This window comes from Chiloscyllium plagiosum, unplaced genomic scaffold, assembly GCF_037043375.1.
Source record: "Chiloscyllium plagiosum isolate Xiang-an unplaced genomic scaffold, Cpla_swu_hap1 HiC_scaffold_24, whole genome shotgun sequence".
Lineage (NCBI taxonomy): Eukaryota > Metazoa > Chordata > Chondrichthyes > Orectolobiformes > Hemiscylliidae > Chiloscyllium > Chiloscyllium plagiosum.
In genome coordinates, this window is record NW_028270162.1 from 61,045,553 (window position 1) to 61,067,537 (window position 21,985).

Here is a 21,985-nt window from a genome sequence, read left to right on the forward strand (position 1 = left end):
CTCAAGGAATGTTGTCTTAAAGGACTGCAGTCCTTGGGGCGTAGACATACACAGCACTATTAATGAAGGCATTCAATCCTTGTTATTCAAATAACAGCATTGGTGACTACTCAGGTGGAACTGCTGGGTTAATGTCATACTTACAAAAAAAGGCAGGAAAGCATTGGATGACCAACAGTAGAGACTGGTAGGCATGGGCAAATTGTGCAGGAATCCCTGTGGCCACTCCCCTCTCAAACAGATAATGTTGGATAATTTTGGGAGGATTGGTCTCTTAGGGAAAGCAGCAACAGACAAGTTTGTGGCACCAAAATTGACTCTGTAGCACTGCAAGGGAGGAAAACAACTTGGAGAGCTTTAATGAGAGCTGATGTAAGGGGGACTGACAGGCAGTTCTGTGGCCACAGCTGAGACTCTTGAATGGTATGTTGCCTCTCTGGTGCCAAGGGTCAGGGATGTCACACAGAATGTAGGATATTCCGAAGGCAAAGAGTGAACAGCCAGCAGTTGAGACATATGTCGGTACCAACATGGGCTTACAATAAAAGATCCTGCAAGAGGAATTGAGTGAGTTAGGTTGTAGATTAAAGAGTAAGACTACTAAAGTTGTAATCTAAGAATCTAAGGAAGGCTACTAAGGTTGTTATCTCAGAATTACCTCCAGTGCCACACTCTAGTGACTACAGGATTATGAAGAAAGGTCAAAAGAATGCGCAAATAAAGGAATGATATAGGAGGGAGGGCTTTGGATTTTGGATCATGGGATAGCTTCTGAGGTAGGTAGGACCTGTACAAGCTGGATGGGTTACACCTGAACCAAAATGGATCCAATATCCTTTCTGGGAGAATTTCTTGTGCTATTCGTGAAGTCTTAAAATAATTTGGCATGGCAATGGAAATATCAAAGAAAGGGCCATTACAGATCACTAGGCTTGCTGGGAGATTATATTTGGTCAACTTAAAACTAAAGCTTATTTCAGCAACTAATATCAAATAAGCTGTCAGCAGGTGTAACTACGTTTTGCAATATCTTGCAACAACAAAGGCCACCCTCTATGAGGGTGAGATACTGGCATCAGACACTGAAATATAGCCAAGGCGACAAAGGAAGGTTAGTCACCATCAAAAGACATTACAAAATTAAAACAAATGTTAATTCCATTACATTGAATGAGATAAGAACAACAATATTAAGGAAACAGTTGAAAGGTGGTGAACTCTGTATTATGACGCAATCACATTCAAGAAGAACATTACACATAGTCATATAGAACTTGTTTACGTGAGTGTATAAAAATGCTACTGTACTGACAATCATTGGAGTTGCTGGCCTAGCCTTTGTCAAGGTACTCTTCCCCTTTTATACAAGTAAAATAAAAGAAGCTGCAATCTGATGGTCCCATAACCTGTAAGTATGTGTGTGTGTTAGGAGTAAAACCTGGAGTCAAGATTTCGACAGTAATCTTTAGAGGTTTCACCAAGATCGCTTACTATTTGTCAGTGAGGAAAAGGACACAAAGCACCACAACTTCCATTGTATACAAGTAAAACAAAAAAAAACTGCAATCCAATGGTTCCATATTCTGTAGTGTGTGTGTTAGGAGTTGAACTCGGAGTCGAGATTTTGAAGTGGGGATGGGGCATGGAGTAGAAGTAACGTTGGGGGCAAGGTCTAGTCAGACATAGAATCAATACTCTGACAGTTCAGCACACGGAGAAGACATGGGCAGAAGAAGGCATGTAGGAGGCCCAGCAAGCTAAATTATATTTATTTTAAGCCAAAGAACTTGTAAGGGTCTTCAAGTAAGGCCATTTGGGTAGAGCTTGGAAATGAAAAAAGTGACAATCACTTTTCTAGTATTATACCAATGGCTTCCCAACAGTCAGAAAGAGATAGTGGAGCAGATATGTAGGCAAACCATTAGAGTGGTGAGAATAATAGGGTTGTAATCATATAGGATTTTAACTTTGCTAACATTAATTGGGATCGCCACAGTGTGGGAGAATCAGATGCAGTGGAATTTTTAAGTGCAGCCAGGACAGCTTTTTGTGTCAGAATTTAGATAGTCCAACTAGAGATGAGCAGTGCTAACCTCATCCCAGGGAATAAGGTCGATCAAGTAGCTAAAGTGTCAGTGGGCGAACATTTTGAGGATAGCAACCATAACTCTAAGTTTCAAACACTTATGGGAAGTAAAGGAGTTAAATGTCAAAATTAGGGTGAAGCCAATTTCAATATCAATAGACAGGATCTGGCATACCTAGACTGGGTGCTATGTCCTGATGTAGGGCTTTTGCCCGAAATGTTGATTTTCCTGCTCCTCAGATAGTGCCTGACCTGCTGTGTTTTTCCAGTACCACACTCTTGATGCTACATGCAGGTAAGTCTACATTTAAAAAATGGAAGTTTTTTTTAAAAAAGTATTCAGGGTCAGCATCTTCCTCTAAGAGTGGTGGGGAAGGGCAGCAAGTCTGTGTATAAAAAGAAGGAATCATGTTTGTTGGAGAAAAGTCGAATTACAGAGAGGCAAAACATGGATCTAGTGAAATTGACAAGTCTGGTTTATTTCACATGATATAGCCGGGAAGAGAAATTGAATAGGACTGGTGCAGAACAGACACTACTCAGTGAAGCCAAAAGTGCTTCTCCAAGAGCTAGAGATACAGACTGTTTTTTATAGGGTTACAGTAGTGTTGTGTGAATTACACAATAATATGAATTGAATTGCACTCAATGGAAAACATGGCAGTAGTAGCAGTCAGGGAATAACTGCATTAGGAGGTTCTGTTCCTCTGCGAGAGTATGTCCAGTGTCCTGGCATTAAAGGGTTTACAGAGTTGTGTGCATTCTTGGCAGAGAGCAGATGCCACTCAGTATTCTTTGTGGGGTTTTGGTACCTGTGGAGACTGGGGGTGCCCCAGGGGCTGCAGGAGCAGTGTTGCTATTGTAAGGTAGGAAGTCGGTTATCAGATTACCTTAAGGAGTGTATTCCTCCTGCCTGGAAGCTGTTTAGGACGTCTTGCTTTGCTGCTTACTGCCTGAGGTAGTTGTGGTCAGGTTGAGGTATTATGGGTATACTCTGTTAGGCTAAGAGCAGCCATGTTTCCTGTGAACAAGTAGTGGGCAGGCAGAGTGTTTTATTTTTCTCCCACAATGTTAGAAACAGAACATTAAAAATAGGGGAAGTCCTTCAGGGGTATACAGCACATTGGATTTGCTTAAAAATAAATTAGGAGGGGAAAGATGGGCCATGAAACATCTTTGGCATATATGATCAAGGAAATCCAATAGGCATTTTATTGTAAGCAAGAGGATTACCAGGGCAAGAGTGGGGTCTATTAGAGACCAAAGGAGCAATCTGTGCATGGAGCCACAGGGTTTGGGTGAGGTCTGAAGTGAATGTTTCTTATCAACAGTCACAAAGGAGAAAAACATTGTAGCTGGAGATTTCAGTCGGGATGGTGAAGCTTACAGCATGTTAAGATTAATGAGGAGGTGGTAATAGATGTTTTGTAAGGCATAAAGCCTGATGCGATGTATCCAAAGCAGCTATGGGAGGAGATTGCAATGGTTCTGGTGGATAAAATACTTCATTGGCCACAGGTGAAGTGCGAGATGACAGGAGGATAGCTAATGTGGCTCTTTTGTTCAAGAAGGGTGGTAAAAATATGCCAGGTAAATAGAGACCACCTATTCAGATGTCAGGGGATGGGGAAATTATTGGAAAATATTCTGAGGGATAGGATGAATTAACACTTACAAAAAGCAAGGATTTATGATGGATAGTCATCACTGATTTGTTGGAGGGAGATCCTGTCTAACTAACATAATTAAGTTTTTGAAAAGGTGACTAAATATATTTATGAGGGTAGTACTGTTAATGTGGTTTATATAGATTTGAATAAGGCCTTTGACAAGGTCCCACATGGAAAGTTAGTTCAAAAGATAAGATCCCATGGGATCCACTGCAAGTTGCCAAACTGGATCCAAAATTGGCTTGCAAATAGGGGCAAAGAGTGATTAGATTAGATTACTTATAGTGTGGCCCTTCGGCCCAACAAGTCCACACCACCCCGCCGAAGCGCAACCCACCCATACCCCTACATTTACCCCTTACCTAACACTACGGGCAATTTAGCATGTGCAGGTCAGGTGAATTGGCCATCTTTGGACTGTGGGAGGAAACCGGAGCACCGGGAGGAAACCCACGCAGACACGGGGGGAACGTGCAAACTCCACACAGTCAGTCGCCTGAGGCGGGAATTGAACCCGGGTCTCTGGCGCTGTGAGGCAGCAGTGCTAACCACTGTGCCACCGTGCCACCCATGTGCTGGTGGAGGGCTGTTTTTGTAATTGGAAGCCTGTGACCAGAGCTGTGCCATAGGGATTGGTGTTGGGATCAGTGTTGTTTGTTATGTACACTGACAACCTGGACATGAATGTAAAAGATATAACTAAAACGTTTGCAGATTATACAAAAATTGGTGTTGCTGATACAGAGAAGGATGATCTCATCGTAGAATCATAGAATCCCTACAGTGTGGAGACAGGCCATTTGGTCTAACAAGTCCACACTGATCCTCTGAAGAGTAACTGACCCAGACCCATTCCCCAACCCTATTACTCTACATTTACCCCTGACTCATGCACCTAACCTACACATTCCTGAACACTATAGGCAATTTAAAATGGCCAATTCACCTAACCTGTACATCTCTGGACTGTGGGAGGAAACTGGAGCATCCAAAGGAAACTCACACAGACACAGGGAGAACGTACAAACTCCGCACAAAGAGTTGCCCAGGTCGCTGGCACTGTGAGGCAGCAGTGCTAACCACTGAGCCACCATGCCACCACCCCCTCACCAAGTGCAAACCACTGACCCCCATGCCATCTCAGGTACCTTGGGAGTTGTGAGAGACAAGACTGCCCAAGTCCATAGATCCCTAAAGGAGTCAGCACAGTTAGAGTGTGTGGTGAAGGAAGCATAACAAATACTGCCTTCATTAGTCGGGATGTAGAACAAAGGAGCAGGGAAATCTTGACATACTGTCAATAAGCATTTTTTAAAAATTCACTCGGATGTGGGCATCGCTGGCTAGGCTAGCATTTATTGCACTTGAAGCTGGTGAGGTGAGCTATCTACTTGAACCGCTGGTGTGCATGTGCTGTATTGACACACAATGCCTTTGGGGGGGGGGGGGGGGGCAAGTCCAGGATTTTGACGCAGCAACAGTGAAGGAAAGGTGATATATTTCCAAGTCAGGATGGTAAGTGGCTCGAACAGGAATTGGCAGGTGGTGTTTCTATGTATCTATATTTTATTAGAATCCCTACAACGTGGAAGCAGGCCATTCAGCTGCATCAAAACCACACTACTCAGACCCACACCCCCAACTCTATCTCTGTAACTGTGCATGTCCAATGGCTAATCCACCTAGCCTGCACATCCCTTGAGACTGGGCAATTTACCTCGACCAATCCACTCAGCCTGCACATTTTTGGACTGCGGGAGAAAATCCACACAGACAGGGGGAGAATGTGCAAACTCCACACAGACAGAGGGTGGAATCAAATCTGGGTGCCTGGCACTGAGGCAGCAGTGCTAACCACTGAGGCATGGTGCAGCCCAATCTGTTGCCCTGTCCTTCTGGATGGAAGTGGTCTTGGGTTTGTAAGGGACTGTCTACAGATCTTTGTGAATTGACAGGGGGACAGAGATGGAGGGAGTGGATGCTTGTAGATGTAGTGCCAATCAAATGGGCTGCTTGTGAGAGTGGATAGCCTACAAACCCACCAACACTTTAAAACAGCAGCTAATGAACTTGAAAGACGCTGTACAGACAGCAAGCAAAACTAATGTCATCTATAAAATACCTTCCAAGAACTGTAACATACAACATTGGACAAACAGACAGAAAACTAGCCACCAGGATACATGAACATCAACTAGCCACAAAATGACACGACCCACTCTCACTAGTATTCCTACATACAGATGAGGAAAGACACCACTTCAACTGGGACAACACATCCATCCTAGGACAAGCCAAACAGAGATACACACAAGAATTCCTAGAAGCATGGCATTCCAATCGGAACTCTATCAACAAACACATTAACTTGGACCCCATTTACCACCCCGAGAAAAAGAACAGGAAATTACATCACCAGCCCAAGGAAACTCAAACATATAAATAGAAGTGGACTACACCACCAGTGCTTCATTCAGAGACTCCCTGAAAATGTTATCTAGTATGGTGATGAAAATCTGAAAACAAACCTCCCAGCTCACGAGCAAACCTACATCCAGAACCTCAACCTGAGCTACAACTTTTCTCAAAACTCGCTAGGTGCTAAACATTGCTCAATTAACTGTAAATGTCCCTGTGGCTGGGCCGAGGACTACTTGAGGAACTCCCAAAATGATGTCCTGCGACTAAGATGATTAACCTCCAACAATATAGCTACCTTTCTTTCTGCCTGACACTTACTGCAAGTCTTCAAATTATATATCTATTCTTGCACAGAATACAATCTTCAAGATGATTAAGACAGTGAAAAATTGAGATGGATTACAGATTTCAAGTGAATACTAAAAAAGTAAAAAAAAAACTAAAGTTAGAGATGATTCAATAAGACTGATAAACTATATGGCAAGGTGTGAAGTAGAACAGCAATGGGACTTGGCAACATTTAAGGAAGTATTTCAAATTGCAATGTATATTCTGATGAGGAAGACAGACCACCACAAGAATCCACCATCCATAGCTACGGAAGACAGACAGTATTAAATGGAAAAAAAAGGTGTACATTTGAAATGATGAGCAGCATGCCAGAAAATTGAGAAACCTTAAGAATTGACAAAAGGATTACAAAAATAAAAAGTAAAAATGAGAGTTCAAAAAAGCAAGCAACATCAAAACATAGCAAGTGCTTGCACAAGAATATTTTATGTAAACATTGGTCCCTTAAAGGTTGAGATTGGGAAATTAATGGGGAACTGCATAGACTTTGAACATTCATTTTTGAACTGTCATCACAATAGAAGACACAAAAAGCACTTCAAGAATAGCAGAAAATCAGGACACATCGGGAGAAAGTTGAAACAAACACTTTTACCAGAAAAATAAAACCAGAAATAAAGTAAAAGGATTTAAGGGCTTAAAAGTGCCCTGGACCTGAGAATCTGCATCCTCTGAAAGGAAGTGGCTACAGAGAAGCTGGATGAATTGATTTCAAATTCCCTTACTTCTGGTAGATGAATTGGAAAACTGAAAATGGGATTTGCCTGTTCAAGAAAGACAGAAAGCATGAAATGCCAGGCCAATTTGTTTTGCATTTATATTCAGGGGAATGGTGGAATCTATTGTGCAAGAGCTAGCAGAGGAATACTTTGAAAATCAGAGCATAAAATCACATCGACTCTGTATTGTTTTGAGAGGGAAATAGTGTTTTGACAAATGTATTACTGAATTCATAGTCATAGATTCTTTACAAGGCAGATGGAGGCCATTCCGGCCATAGAGTCTGCACTGAAGAGCAAACTCCACCCTACCTCCACATTTACCATGGCTAATTCACCACGTTTGTCCCATAGAGTACAGGAATGTGCAATGTAGCTTGGCCAATCCACTTAACAGCACAGAGGTGGAACGAGTGGAGTATGTCAAGCTCCTGGGAGTGGTCATCCACAATAAGCTTTCTTGGACTCTTCATGCGGATGCACTGGTCTCTTCTTCCTCAGGCAGCTGAGGAAATCTGGCATGACAGTCACTACCCTTGCCAACTTTTATAGGTGCACCATCGAGAGCATTTTGTCTGGATGGATCAGTACCTGGTATGGCAACCGCACCATTCAAGATCGAAGACAGTTACAGAGAGTGGCGAATGTGGCCCGGGCAATCACAAAGGCCAACTTCCCATCTACAGAATCCATCTACGAGGCCCGCTGTCAAGGAAAGACCGCCACCATTCTCAAAGATCCATCCCACCCTGGCAAATGCTTTTCTACAACCTCTACCACTGGGGAGAAGGTACAGAAGACTAAACACACACACCAGCCAGTTTTGAAACAGTTTCTACTCTACTGTTGTTAGGGCGGCACGGTGGCACAGTGGTTAGCACCCGGGTTCATTTCCCGCCTCAGGCGACTGACTGTGTGGAGTTTGCACGTTCTCCCCGTGTCTGCGTGGGTTTCCTCCGGGTGCTCCGGTTTCCTCCCATAGTCCAAAGATGTGCAGGTTAGGTGAATTGGCCATGCTAAATTGCCCGTACTGTTAGGTAAGGGGTAAATGTAGGGGCATGGGTGGGTTGCGCTTCAGCGGGTCGGTGTGGACTTGTTGGGCCGAAGGGCCTGTTTCCACACTGTAATGTAATGTAATCTAATCTAAATACTGAATGCACTCAAGATCTTAACATTCACCTGTATCTGTGTTTTTGTTTTTGCTGCTGTTTACCTATTATTTACTTATCTATGCTACTTAACTCTGATCTACCTGTATTGCTCACAAGACAAAGCTTTTCACTGTGCCTCGGTACATGTGACAATACATTCAATTCAAACCCACACAGACATGGGGTGAATGTGCCAACTCCACAGTCACCCAGGGCTGGAACTAAAATCACGTCCCTGGCGCTGAGGCAGCAATGCTAACCACTGAGCCATCATGCCGCCCATCTCCAGTTCTTTACAAATGCAATACGTAGGACTGATAATGGAATTGATATAGTATGCTTAGATTTTCAAGGCAGGTACCACAGAAAAGGTTATGACACAGATAGTTGCTTGTGACATTGAAGTTAGGGTCATTGAATATTTTTAAGGCCAAGATAGATAGATAGATGACAGAGAAAGGAGTCAAAGGGTATGGGGGCAGTCTGGAACATCAAGAACACAATTAAATCAACCACATCCTTACCAAAAGGCAGAGTAGACTCAAGGTGCCAAACGTCTAACTTCTAATTTGTAAGTTCATACGATTGTACAAAATAGTGTCAGGAAAGAGGGGTCACTTTCAGATCAAAAACCCTTGAGTTGTGAGTGCCATAGGAATTAGTGGTGCAGCCTCAACTATTTAAGATCTATATTAATGACTTGAAGGAACTAAGTGCATTGCAAATCCAATTTTGCAAAAGTAGGACAGGAAGCTCTGCAGAGAACACAGTTTACAAAAGCGGTACAGACAGGTTAAGCGAATGAGCAGGTGGAACATACCATGGAAAATATATTCAAGGCTGTGAGAGACAGATTTTTAAATCAGTAATGATCTTAAGTGTTATGAGAATAAGGCAGAAACTGAAGTTGAGTGTTGTCATAACACCACGATCTCATTCAATGGCAAAGCAGTCTTGATGGGCTAAATGGCCTATTTCTGCTCCTAAATGTTATAGCCCATGTCCATTTCACAGGAAGAACAGTAAAACAGAATATCATTAATACACTGGATGACCTCATACATAATAGTCAGTGAAGAAATCCTTGGCTGCTTGTGGAATAGTATTTTCCAATTTCATAACAGAGTCACTATAACTCCAAGAGTGTAATTCCTATGAAAATACTCTTAACCACGTCTTCCCAATCCTTGACCTTCAAATAACTTCAACAATTTCTCCAAATGCGATGGCATGATGGGTTAGTGGTCAGCACTGCTGCCTCACAGCATCAGGGACCCAGGCTCAATTCCACCCTCGGGCGATTGTCTGTGTAGAGTTTACACATTCTCCCCATCAGCGTGGGTTTCCTCCCACAGTCCAAAACTGTGCAAACTAGGTGGATGGGCCATGCTAACGTATCCATAGCATTGAGGGATGAGCAGGCTAGGTAAGTTAGCCATCGGAAAAGCACGATCACAGGGGGGGGGGCCTGGCCTGGGTAGGAGAGCTGGTGTGGGCTGAATAGCCTGATCTTCACTGTCGGATGCAATCTCCACTCAAAAACTTCCTTGATACTTCATGCTAAGTACACTCTTCCTAAGTTATTATTCCACATCGTAGCCTCCGATTTGAATTCTGGACTCCAACCCCATCACTGCCAAGACTTTCCTGGTTAATATCATATTTTTATGTATCCTTATCTCAATCTACCTGTGTAACTTGTGTTTTCCTGAACGCAAATGGTTTTCCCATCACTCTAGACCAAAGCACATCAAACATTTTCCATTTAACCTTTTAACTTTTCTCCAATTGCCTTCTTGCATTATATATGTCCTCTATTGTCACCCTCCTCTCACTTCACTCTCAGGTACACTGCCCACCCAAATTCCTCCTCCAATCCCTCAGTATCCTGTGCTCTTACCATGTACCAAACCCAACCCTATTAGATAAGCCTACAGCTTTCCTCTGTGCCTTTTCTGGTATCTGCTGACGGGCTCAGGGGCATTGGTTCTGACTCATTAGCAATGCCAATCAGCCCAATCCAATCTTTATGTCCACTGGGGGTAAACTTCCCAATTTTCTTCCTGTTCAACCTCATTTTCCCACTGTTAACTCAAACTCTCACCATCTCTCTTCCTCTAGAACATTTATTCATTTGAGAACTAGGCCATTACCATTCATGAACTTACTGTGGATGACTGCAATAACATCACAGCTTTAATATCCAGGGATATTCAGTATATAGGAAGGATAGACAAAAAGGAAAAAAGGTGAAGTTGCATTGCTGATTAAAGAGGAAACTAATGCAGTAGTGAGAAAGGATCTTAGCTTCGACATGGAATCTGTATGGAGAGATCTAAGAAACATCAAGGGGCAAACATTAGTATATAACAGGCCTCAAACTATATGGGTGAAGTTGAGAATGGCATTAAACAGAAAATTAAAGATCCGTGCAATAAAGGGACAGAGTTATTAGATTTTTTATATTAGATTATTTACAGGGTGGAAACAGACCCTTCGGCCCAACAAGTCCACACTAACGCGCCAAAGCGCAACCCACCCAGATCCATTCCCCTACTTTTACCCCTTCACCTAACACTACGGGCAATTTAGCATAGCCAATTCACCTATACTGCATATTTTTGGACTGTGGGAAGAAACCGGAGCACCCGGAGGAAACCCACGCAGACGCAGGGAGAATGTGCAAACTCCACACAGTCAGTTGCCTGAGGCAGGAATCGAACCCGGGTCTCTGGCGCTGTGAGGCAGCAGTGCTAACCACTGTGCCACACTTTAATGTGCACAGATTGCCTTTTCACTGTCAAACTGAACAAACTTAGGAACAAAAGCGTAGAGGACGAATTTCTGGAGTGTATATGGGTTCATTTTCTGGACAGATGCATTGGGGAATCAACTAGAAAACTGGCCATTCTAGACTGGGTATTGTTTAATGAAAAGGAAAAACTGGCAATCTAGTTGTGCAAGGCTCCTTAGGGATAAGTGACCATAATGACAGAATTCCTCAACAAGATGGAAAGTGACATCAATGTCTTCAAGATGAAGGCCCTCCCTGATTTTAAATAGAGGAAACTACGATGGTAAAAGGAAGCTGTAAGCTGGCTATGATAGAGTGGTGAAACATTAGTTAAAGGGAAACTGGAACGGTAATGGCAAACATTCAAAGAGGGAGTGAGTGAACTGAAATAATTGTTTATTCCTGACTGGCACAGAAGTAAAATTGGAAAGATGGCTAAACCATGACTTACAAGGGAAATTAGAGATAGCATACAATTGGGTAGAAAAAAATGCAGAGCTGAGAAGTAGTAGTAGTTTAGAATTCAGCAAAAGAGGACAAAGAGATAGGAGAGGTCTTGAATGAGTACTTGTCTTCAGTATTTACAAATGAGAGGGGCCGTATTGTTGAAGAGGAGAGTATGAAATGGACTGGTAAGCTAGAGATACTTGTTAGGAAGGAAGATGTGTTGGGCATTTTGAACAACTTGAGGATAGACAAGTCCCCCGGGCCTGATGGGATATATCCTAGGATTACGTGGGAAGCAAGAGAGGAAATTGCAGAGCCATTGGCAATGATCTTTTCGTCTTCACTGTCAACGGGGGTGGTACCAAGGGACTGGAGAGTGGTGAATGTTGTGCCCCTGTTCAAAAAAGGGAATAGGGATAAACAACGGTAATTACAGGCCAGTTAGTCTTACTTCGGTGGTAGACAAAGTAATGGAAAGGGTACTGAGGGATAGGATCTATGAGTATCTGGAAAGACACTGCTTGATTAGGGACAGCCAGCACGGATTTGTGAGGGGTAGGTCTTGCCTTACAAGTCTTATTGAATTCTTTGAGGAGGTGACCAAGCATGTGGATGAGGGTAGAGCAGTGGATGTAGTGTACATGGATTTTAGTAAGGCATTTGATAAGGTACCCCATAGTAGGCTTATGCGGAAAGTCATGAGGCATGGGATAGAGGGAAATTTGGCCAGTTGGATAGAGAACTGACTAACCGGTCGAAGTCAGAGAGTGATGGTAGATGGTAAATATTCAGCCTGGAGCCCAGTTACAAGTGGAGTTCCGCAGGGATCAGTTCTGGGTCCTCTGCTGTTTGTAATTTTTATTAATGACTTGGAAGAGGGAGTCGAAGGGTGGATCAGTAAATTTTCAGACGATACGAAAGTTGGTGGAGCTGTGTATAGTGAGGAGGGCTGTTGTCGGCTGCAAAGGGACTTAGATATGATGCAGAGCTGGGCTGAGGAGTGGCAGATGGAGTTCAACCCTGTCAAGTGTGAGGTTGTCCATTTTGGAAGGACAAATAAGAATGCTGAATACACGGTTAACGGTAGGGTTCTTAGTAAGTGGAGGAGCAGAGGGATCTTGGGGTCTATGTTCATAGATCTTTGAAAGTTGCCACTCAGGTGGATAGAGCTTGTAAGAAGGCCTATGGTGTATTAGCGTTCATTAGCAGATGGATTGAATTCAAGAGTCGTGAGGTGATGTTGCACCTTGGTAAGGCCACATTTGGAGTACTGTGTGCAGTTCTGGTCGCCTCATTTTAGGAAAGATGTGGAAGCTTTGGAGAAGGTGCAGAGGAGATTTACCAGGATGTTGCCTGGAATGGAGAATAGGTCATACGAGGATAGGTTGAGAGTGCTAGGCCTTTTCTCATTGGAACGGCGAAGGATGAGGGGTGACTTGATCGAGGTTTATCAGGTGATCAGGGGAATAGATAGAGTAGACAGTCAGAGACTTTTTCCCCGGGTACAACAGAGTGTTACAAGGAGACATAAATTTAAGGTGAAGGGTGGAAAGTATAGGGGGGGGGATGTCAGGGGTAGGTTCTTTACCCAGAGTGTGTTGGGGGCATGGAATGCACTGCCTGTGGGAGTGGCAGAGTCAGAATCATTGGTGACCTTTAAGCGGTAATTGGATAGGTACATGGATAGGTGCTTAAGATAGGACAAATGTTCGACACAATATCGTGGGCCAAAGGGCCTGTTCTGTGCTGTAATGTTCTATGTTCTAAGGAAAAGAGAACAAAAGTAAGTTTGTGGGGACCATTAAAAACTGAAACTGACTGTGAAAACTTCTATAGATACATGGAGAGAAGGACTGAAGACAGTAGGTCCTTATGGTCAGTTGTATAATACTGATAGACCCTTCCGTCAAACTTGTCCATGATAACCTATTTCAACCTAGTCCCACTTGCCCATATCCCTCTAAACCCTTCTTATTCATATACCCATCTGTATGCCTTTTAATTGTACCAGCTTGCACCATACTTCCTCTGGCAGCTCATTCCATACCTCTGGCATGAAAAAGTTGCCCCTTTGATAACTTTTATATCTTTCACCTCTCACCCTAAAACTATGCCCTTTAGTTTTGGACTCCCCTATCCTGGGAAAAGAAACCTTGACTATTCACCATATCCATGCCCCTTTTTACTTTATAAATCTCTGTAAGGTCAGCCCTCAGCCTCCAATGCTCCAGGGATAATAGCCCCAGCCTATTCAGCCTCTCTCTACAGCTCAAACTCTCCAGCAACATCCTTGTAAATCTTTTCTGCACCCTTTCAAGTTTCAGAACATCCTTCCTATAGGAGGGAGATCAGAACAGAAAACTGTATTTGAAAAGTGGCCTAACCAATGTCTTTGACAGCTCAATGCACTGACTGATAAAGGCAAGCTGACCAAACGCCTTCTTCACTACCCGATCTAATTGTGACTCCACCTTCAAGGAACTATGAAACCATATGACAAGGTCGTTTTGTTTGGCAACACTCCATAGGACCCTACCATTAAGTGTACTAGTCCTGCCCTGATTTGCCTTAACAAAATGTAATATCTCACGTTTATCTAAACTTCATCTGTCACTCCTTTGCCCATCTGATCAAGGCCCTGTTGCACTCTGTAGTCAGAAGTGCAACAATAGAATTTGTAACAGAGAACAAAGACACAGTTGACCATTCTCCACCACATCCTTCATCTACACCCCAATTCTATCATATTCCATGCCCGTCCAAGGAAAAGAAAAATGCTCCAATTCACTTAAAGCCTTTAGTCCCCCATTCATCAAAACATTCTAGAACTATTCATTAATTCTAAAAGTCACATCTGGTCTTATATACACCAGCTTTCAATAAAAATATGACTCTTTCTTGACCTGACTGCTCTCCCAACAAGGTACTCATCTCCACTCAACTTCAAAGGACACAATTTTGAAATGATAGTTATGGTTTTGCAATTTACTGCCAGATCTGATTGTTATGAAACTTATGAAAGATATAAAAAGGGATCGAAGGGGCAACTTTCAGGGACAACTGAAGTTATGGTTTAGCAATCTACTGTCTGATCTGATTGGAAAATCTGACTTTAAAGAAAAACAATTGGTTATTTCAGCATTATCCAAACATAACCCCAGCTTCTTTTAACAACTCCAGATTTTCTTAAACTCCACTCCCTTCTCCCACCCATGGACCTCGGTCATATGACTCAACCAATCCAATTAATTCTTGCTACCCTATCCTTCTTTTGTACAAACCTGCATGGCCAAACTTCTTTGTGCTTTTCCCGGAGTCCTGAATTCACATCTTTCTCAGGTTTCTCTGCCATCTCCCCTCACGCCCTTTCTGACCTACCTTCTATTCTATTCCTAGTAAACTGTAATTACTCAACAGCTCCCTCCAACCATGTATGCCTGTACTGTCCCTCTTCAGGTACTGCCCCTCTTATATCTGCCAACACTGCCCTGCTCCTGAGAAAAATAAAGTCTTGACCTCTTGGCTCTTGCAAACCTCCCTAAACCCTCCAAAGCCATTGTTTGTACTTCCTAAATCAGTTTCGATCTTTCCGGAACTCCATGTTTGAATCTCAACAATCAGGTTTCCAATATTGCCTCACCACCATAACAGTCATTTATGACTCTGATAAAAACCATATAACTATGACAAACAAAAGCAATTCTTCTTAACATTTGCCCCTCACTGACTCTTCACTGTTGTCCAGCTGGATGGAGGCGCTCTCAGCTGGTTCTATTCTCATCAATTTAGTGGTATTCCATGGAATCATATGCAATGATTTCTCTTCTCTGCTCCTATACCCAAGGCACTGCATTAGCTTTCACTGACAAAACCTACCTCGACCACATGTCCATCTCTCTCAATTCCTCCACTATTGCTACAGCATACAATAAAATGCAGTTAAGAGACTTCACTGCGCAGCATTCTGGGAGAGGTCAGTTCAGTCACCAAGACTGAATAGCAAAGGAAATACAAGAAATTGATGAGGAAAGGAAGAATAGAATTTGAACGCAACCCAGAAATCAAATAAAATTAAACTACCAAAATTTATACAAGTATGCAAAAAAGAAATATTCAGTCAAGACAGATGTGGGTCCATTACAGACACAGTTAACAGAATTTATAATTGGGAAAAGAGAAATGGCAGAAAAGCTGAATGGTTACTTTTTGTGTCTGTTTCCACTGAGAAAAGTACAAAAAATTTTCCAGAATTACATATCCGTGTGACAAGGGATAATGAGTAATCTAGCATTAATAAGAAGGTAAGACTGGGGAAATCAATGGGGATGAAAGGTGATAAATCCCTAGAACCCGATAATCTGTACCATAGAGTGTCGAAGTAGGTAGCTAAAGAAATTGTCATGCATTGGTTATTATCTTCCAAGATTCCATAAATTCTGGAATGATTCCTGAAGATGAAATCTAGCAAATGTCATCCCACTATTTAAGAAAGGAGCGAAAGAGAAATCAAGGAATTATAGATCTGTCAGCCTAACATTGGTAGAAGGAAAAATGCTAGATACATACAGAGGAACCTCAAATATCTGAACCCCTCAGGAGAGGAGTATTTTGTCTGGATAATTGAATGCCAGATAACACAGGTGAGCAAAGCATCAGGACCTCGCGATCTTGTCCAGACAATCGAGGTTGCTTTGTACAAACTTCGGAATAAAACTTCTGATTAGGCACTGTCAGCACGGAACGGCAAATGGAACATCATGTTTGATTAACTTAAAGGATTATTTTTGAGGATGAAAATAACAGGAGGTCAATGGATAGAGATTTTCAGAAGGCTTTTGATCCACTACAGGAGGTTGGGGTACTTGGTAATATACTGGCATGGAAGAGTAATTGGCCAAAAGGCAGAAAGCTGGAGGAATAAACGGATTATTTTCAGATTGTTAGATTGTGACTACAGTACAACCTCAATTATCTGAATGACATGGGCAGGGAGTATTTTGTTTGGATAACAGTTTATCCAAGCATCGGGATCTTGAGATCTTGTTCGAAAAATCCAAACTTCATATAATCAATGTTGTTCTGTACTGGGGTATTGCAAGGATCAGTATTAGGGCCCCAGCTGTTCACGATAAAAACAGAATCATAGACTTTTACAGTGTAAAAGGAGGGCATTTGACCAGTGCCTGTACTGGCCCCTGAAAGACCATGACCCCACCTCCCACCACCAAACCATCATCTCCCGGACCATCCAGAACCTCATCACCTCAGGGGATCTCCCATCCACCGCCTCCAACCTCATAGTCCCACAACCCCGCACCACCTGTTTCTACCTCCTGCCCAAAATCCACAAACCTGACTGCCCCGGCCGACCCACTGTCTCAGCCTGCTCCTGCCCCATCGAACTCATCTCTGCATACCTCGACACGGTCCTGTCCCCCTTAGTTCAAGAACTCCCCACCTACGTTCGGGACACCACCCATGCCCTCCACCTCCTCTATGATTTTCGCTTCCCTGGTCCCCAACGCCTTATCTTCACCATGGACATCCAGTCCCTTTACACCTCCATCCCCCATCACGAAGGACTTAAAGCCCTCCGCTTCTTCCTTTCCCACCGTACCAACCAGTACCCTTCTACTGACACCCTCCTTCGACGGACTGAACTGGTCCTCACCCTGAGCAACTTCTCTTTCCAATCCTCCCACTTCCTCCAAACCAAAGGAGTAGCCATGGGCACCCGCATCTTCCGCACTACACTGGCACCACCCCCACCTTTTCCTCCGCTACATCGATGACTGTATCGGTGCTGCCTCGTGCTCCCACGAGGAGGTTGAACAGTTCAATCACTTTACCAACACCTTCCACCCCGACCTTAAATTCACCTGGACCGTCTCAGACTCCTCCCTCCCCTTCCTAGACCTTTCCATTTCTATCTTGGGTGACTGAATCGACACGGACATTTACTATAAACCGACCGACTCGCACAGCTACCTAGACTACACCTCCTCCCACCCTGCCCCCTGTAAAAACGCCATCCCATATTCCCAATTCTTTCGTCTCCGCCGCATCTGCTCCCAGGAGGACCAGTTCCAAAACCATACATCCCAGATGGCCTCCTTCTTCAAGGACCGCAATTTCCCGCCAGACGTAGTCGACGATGCCCTCCACCGCATCTCTTCCACTTCCTGCTCCTCCGCCCTTGAGTCCCGCCCCTCCAACCGCCACCAGGACAGAACCCCACTGGTCCTCACCTACCACCCCACCAACCTCCATGTACAACGTATTTCCGCCACCTACCACCCCGCTGTCATTTCCGCCACCTCCAAACGGACCCCACCACCAGGGATATATTTCCCTCCCCTCCCCTATCAGCGTTCCGAAAAGACCACTCCCTCCGTGAATCCCTAGTCAGGTCCACACCCCCCACCAACCCAACCTCCACTCCCGGCACTTTCCCCTGCAACTGCAAGAAATGCAAAACTTGGAGGGGCGGGACTCAAGGGCGGAGGAGCAGGAAGTGGAAGAGATGCGGTGGAGGGCATCGTCGACTACGTCTGGCTCACACCTCCCCACTTACTTCCCTCCAAGGCCCCAAGGGACACTTCCATATCCGCCACAAATTCACCTGCACCTCCACACACATTATCTATTGCATCCGCTGCACCCGATGTGGCCTCCTCTATATTGGGGAGACAGGCCGTCTACTTGCAGAACGTTTCAGAGAACACCTCTGGGACACCCGGACCAACAACCCAACCACCCCATAGCCCAACACTTTAACTCCCCCTCCCACTCCACCAAGGACATGCAGGTCCTTGGACTCCTCCATCGCCAGACCATGGCAACACGACGGTTGGAGGAAGAGCGCCTCATCTTCAGCCTGGGAACCCTCCAACCACAAGGGATGAACTCGGATTTCACCAGTTTCATTTCCCCTCCCCCCACCTTGTCTCAGTCAAATCCCTTGAACTCAGCACCGCCTTCCTAACCTGCAATCTTCTTCCTGACCTCTCCGCCCCCACCCCACTCCGGCCTATTACCCTCACCTTGACCTCCCTCCACCTATCACATTTCCAACGCCCCTCCCCCAAGTCCCTCCTCCCTACCTTTTATCTTAGCCTGCTGGACACACTTTCCTCATTCCTGAAGAAGGGCTTATGCCCGAAACGTCGATTCTCCTGTTCCATGGATGCTGCCTGACCTGCTGCGCTTTTCCAGCAACACATTTTCATCCCTCAAAGAGTTACCCAGCAAGTCCCATTCACCAGGTCCATCTGTGTAGCCCTCTAAATTCATCACTTTCAAATACATTCATAGAGAGCGGCAGAGACTTCACTCAGGAGCATTGTGGGAGAATTTGGCTCAATCACCATGCATGAACAGCAAAGATGAACCCAGTGTCAAGGAGCAGTAAGCCCCACACACTACATCATTGTAGTCTTTCTATCTGCAACCCCCTCCCCCCCCCCCCCCCCTTCCCACCTGTAACCAACAAAAAAATGTGGATTGAGAGATTGAGAGTGGCTGTCCAGAGGTTTGTTGTGGCATATGAGGTACTTGGCCTGTTTGTAAAGAAATTTAGGTAACCACTCAGTGCTGCTGGTTGGTACAAGTGTGGGATTAGGTGAATACTGGACTTCATGGAGTAAAGTGAGCAAGGTAAAGGCAACTTCCTTTGCATAAAGAGTCAGAGATAGCAGTTAGCACAGCTGTGTGCTCCTCCTGCCAGGGAGCAGTCTAGTGCCTCTGATAACCACGTCTGCAAGGGGCTGCAGCTCCTCCAGACCACGTGGTTTGGCTAGAGTGGCAGTTGGATACATTGAGGAGTATACGGGGCAGAGATTGTGATAGGCGTTAGTTACGGGAAGGTGGTCACACCACAGGTTCAGTCAGGTAGATGGGTGAATTCCAGGAGGGGCAGGCTAGTACTGCATAAGTTGCCTGTGGCTATTTCTTCTCTAATAGGAGTACTATTTTAGATACTTTTGGAGGGATAGCCTCTTAGTGAGGGGGGGTATAACAGCAGCAGCCAGGCCTGTGGCACCCCAAGTGGCTCTGCTATACAGCAGGGTCAGGTGAAGTCCAAGCAATTAAAAGTGATAGGAGACCCACTAGCAAAGACAGACATTCCAGTTGCCACTTTCGAGACTCCAGGATAGTGTGCTACCTGCCCAGTGCCAGGGTCAGGATGTGTCTGAGCGGTTACATAAAATTTCTGATTCAAGATGGTGCCGACACTAGGCAACTCCTTGCGAGCTCCCTACAGCAGATCTTATTCTAACCTTTCTTATAACCTCTCCATACTTTTAACCCTAAATTTTAAGTCTGTAAAAATTACTGATCTTGCTTCGCTCATCTCCTGTGCAGTGTAACCTCACTGTGTCTAAAGCAGCTTATGATCTGCATATCCTTGCTTACTATTTATTATCTGCCTGTACTACTTGCCAACAAAGCTTTTCACTGTGCTTACATACACGTTACTCCAATAGATTCAATGAAATTCTTAAGGACGGGGGGGGGGGGCAGTTACTGTGCACATTGGTACCAACGACATACGTAGAAAGAGGGGTAAGGTCCTGTGGAGTGAGTACAAGGAGTTAGGAAAGAGGCTGAAAAGCAGAACCTTGAGGGTAGTAATCTCTGGGTTGCTACCAGTGCCACGTACTAATGAGGCAAGGAAATAAAAGTTAGGTGAGATGAATATGTGGCTTAGGAGTTGCTGCAAGTGGCAGATTTTCAGGATCATTAGAACCTCTTCTGGGGGCAGAAGTGAACTGTACCTCAGGTACGGATTGCACCTAAATTGGAAGCAAAAGAAGTGATTGCTGGGCCTCTTGCTGAGATATTTGTATCATCGATAGTCACAGGTGAGGTGCTGGAAGACTGGAGGTTGGCAAACATGGAGCCACTGTTTAAGAAGGGCAGTAAAGACAAGCCAGGGAACTATAAACCGGTGAGCCTGACCTCGGTGGTGGGCAAGTTATTGGAGGGAATCCTGAGGGACAGGATGTACATGTGTTTGGAAAGGCAAGGACTGATTCGGGATAGTCAACATGGCTTTGTGCGTGGGAAATCATGTCTCACAAACTTGATTGAGTTTTTTGAAGAAGTAACAAAGATGATTGATGAGGGCAGAGCAGTAGATGTGATCTATATGGACTTCAGTAAGGCGTTCGACAAGGTTCCCCATGGGAGACTGATTAGCAAGGTTAGATCTCATGGAATACAGGGAGAACTAGCCATTCGGATACAGAACTGGCTCAAAGGTAGAAGTCAGAGGGTGATGGTGGAGGGTTGTTTTTCAGACTGGAGGCCTGTGACCAGTGGAGTGCCACAAGGATCGGTGCTGGGCCCTCTAATTTTTAAATGATTTGGATGCGAGCATAAGAGGTACAGTTAGTAAGTTTGCAGGTGACACCAAAAGAATATCACTAGTGAGGCAAAGAGAAGAACTCAAAACATCAAAGACAGAGTCACAAAGAAAACCTGAGCAAATCAAGTACAAATGGTGGACTTAGAAAGCTAAGGGCCTGTATCTCCTTGCTGACAAAATGCCCAGTGCCACCAAGACTTTTGGCCTCAAACCAATGTGGAGTAAGGATAGCACTGTTTTGACAAGGAGAAAATATCTTCCAACAGGCAGAACACTTCAAAATACTCCTAAATTGCAACAGAATCAGTGAGGATGTGTTTGAGAAAATACGCCAACTCCCCATCCATAATGATCTTGGACTCCCAACTAGTGCGGCAGAAGTTGAAACCATGATTAGACACGTACTAAATTGAACAAAGTTGCAGGAATAGACAGGGCTTCAGCAGAACTTTTCAAACTTGGAGTTGAGCTGACACACCATCTCCACCAACTGGATTAAAGAAGAAACCTCTGCCTTCAAGAAAGGAGACAAAGTGGGCTGAGAAAATGATTGAGGAATTTCCCTATTCTCCATCACTGGAAAGACCATTGCCCAAGTCCTTGACAGAAGCCTGGTTCCAATTTCAGATGAAATCCTTCCTGAAAGCCTCTGCGGCTTGCAACCAAACCATGGAACTATGGATATGATTTACACTGCTCAAGAACACCAAGGGAAAGGCCAGGAATAATGCTAGCCACTCTACATGGCTTCATTGACCTGACTCAGGCTTCTGACTGTCAATCAAGAAGCATTATGGAAGATCCTGTTAATGGCTGGCTATCCAGCAAAATTCATCAATTTCTTCTATTTCCTGCACGACAAGATTTCGGCAACAGTCTTCACTGATGGTAATATGACAGAACCCCTAGAGATGAAGACAGAAGTAAAGCAGCCTTTTCTCCACCTTCATCCTCACCATTCTTTGGGAAGCTCGTT

The 21,985-nt window shown here is 44.3% G+C and overlaps 1 protein-coding gene across 4 annotated transcripts in view; it reads right to left on the bottom strand.

Annotated features, from left to right (window-relative positions):
- dgcr2 (DiGeorge syndrome critical region gene 2) overlaps nt 1–21,985 on the bottom strand; it is a 93,103-nt gene that overhangs the window by 68,609 nt on the left and 2,509 nt on the right. The window lies entirely within an intron of this gene.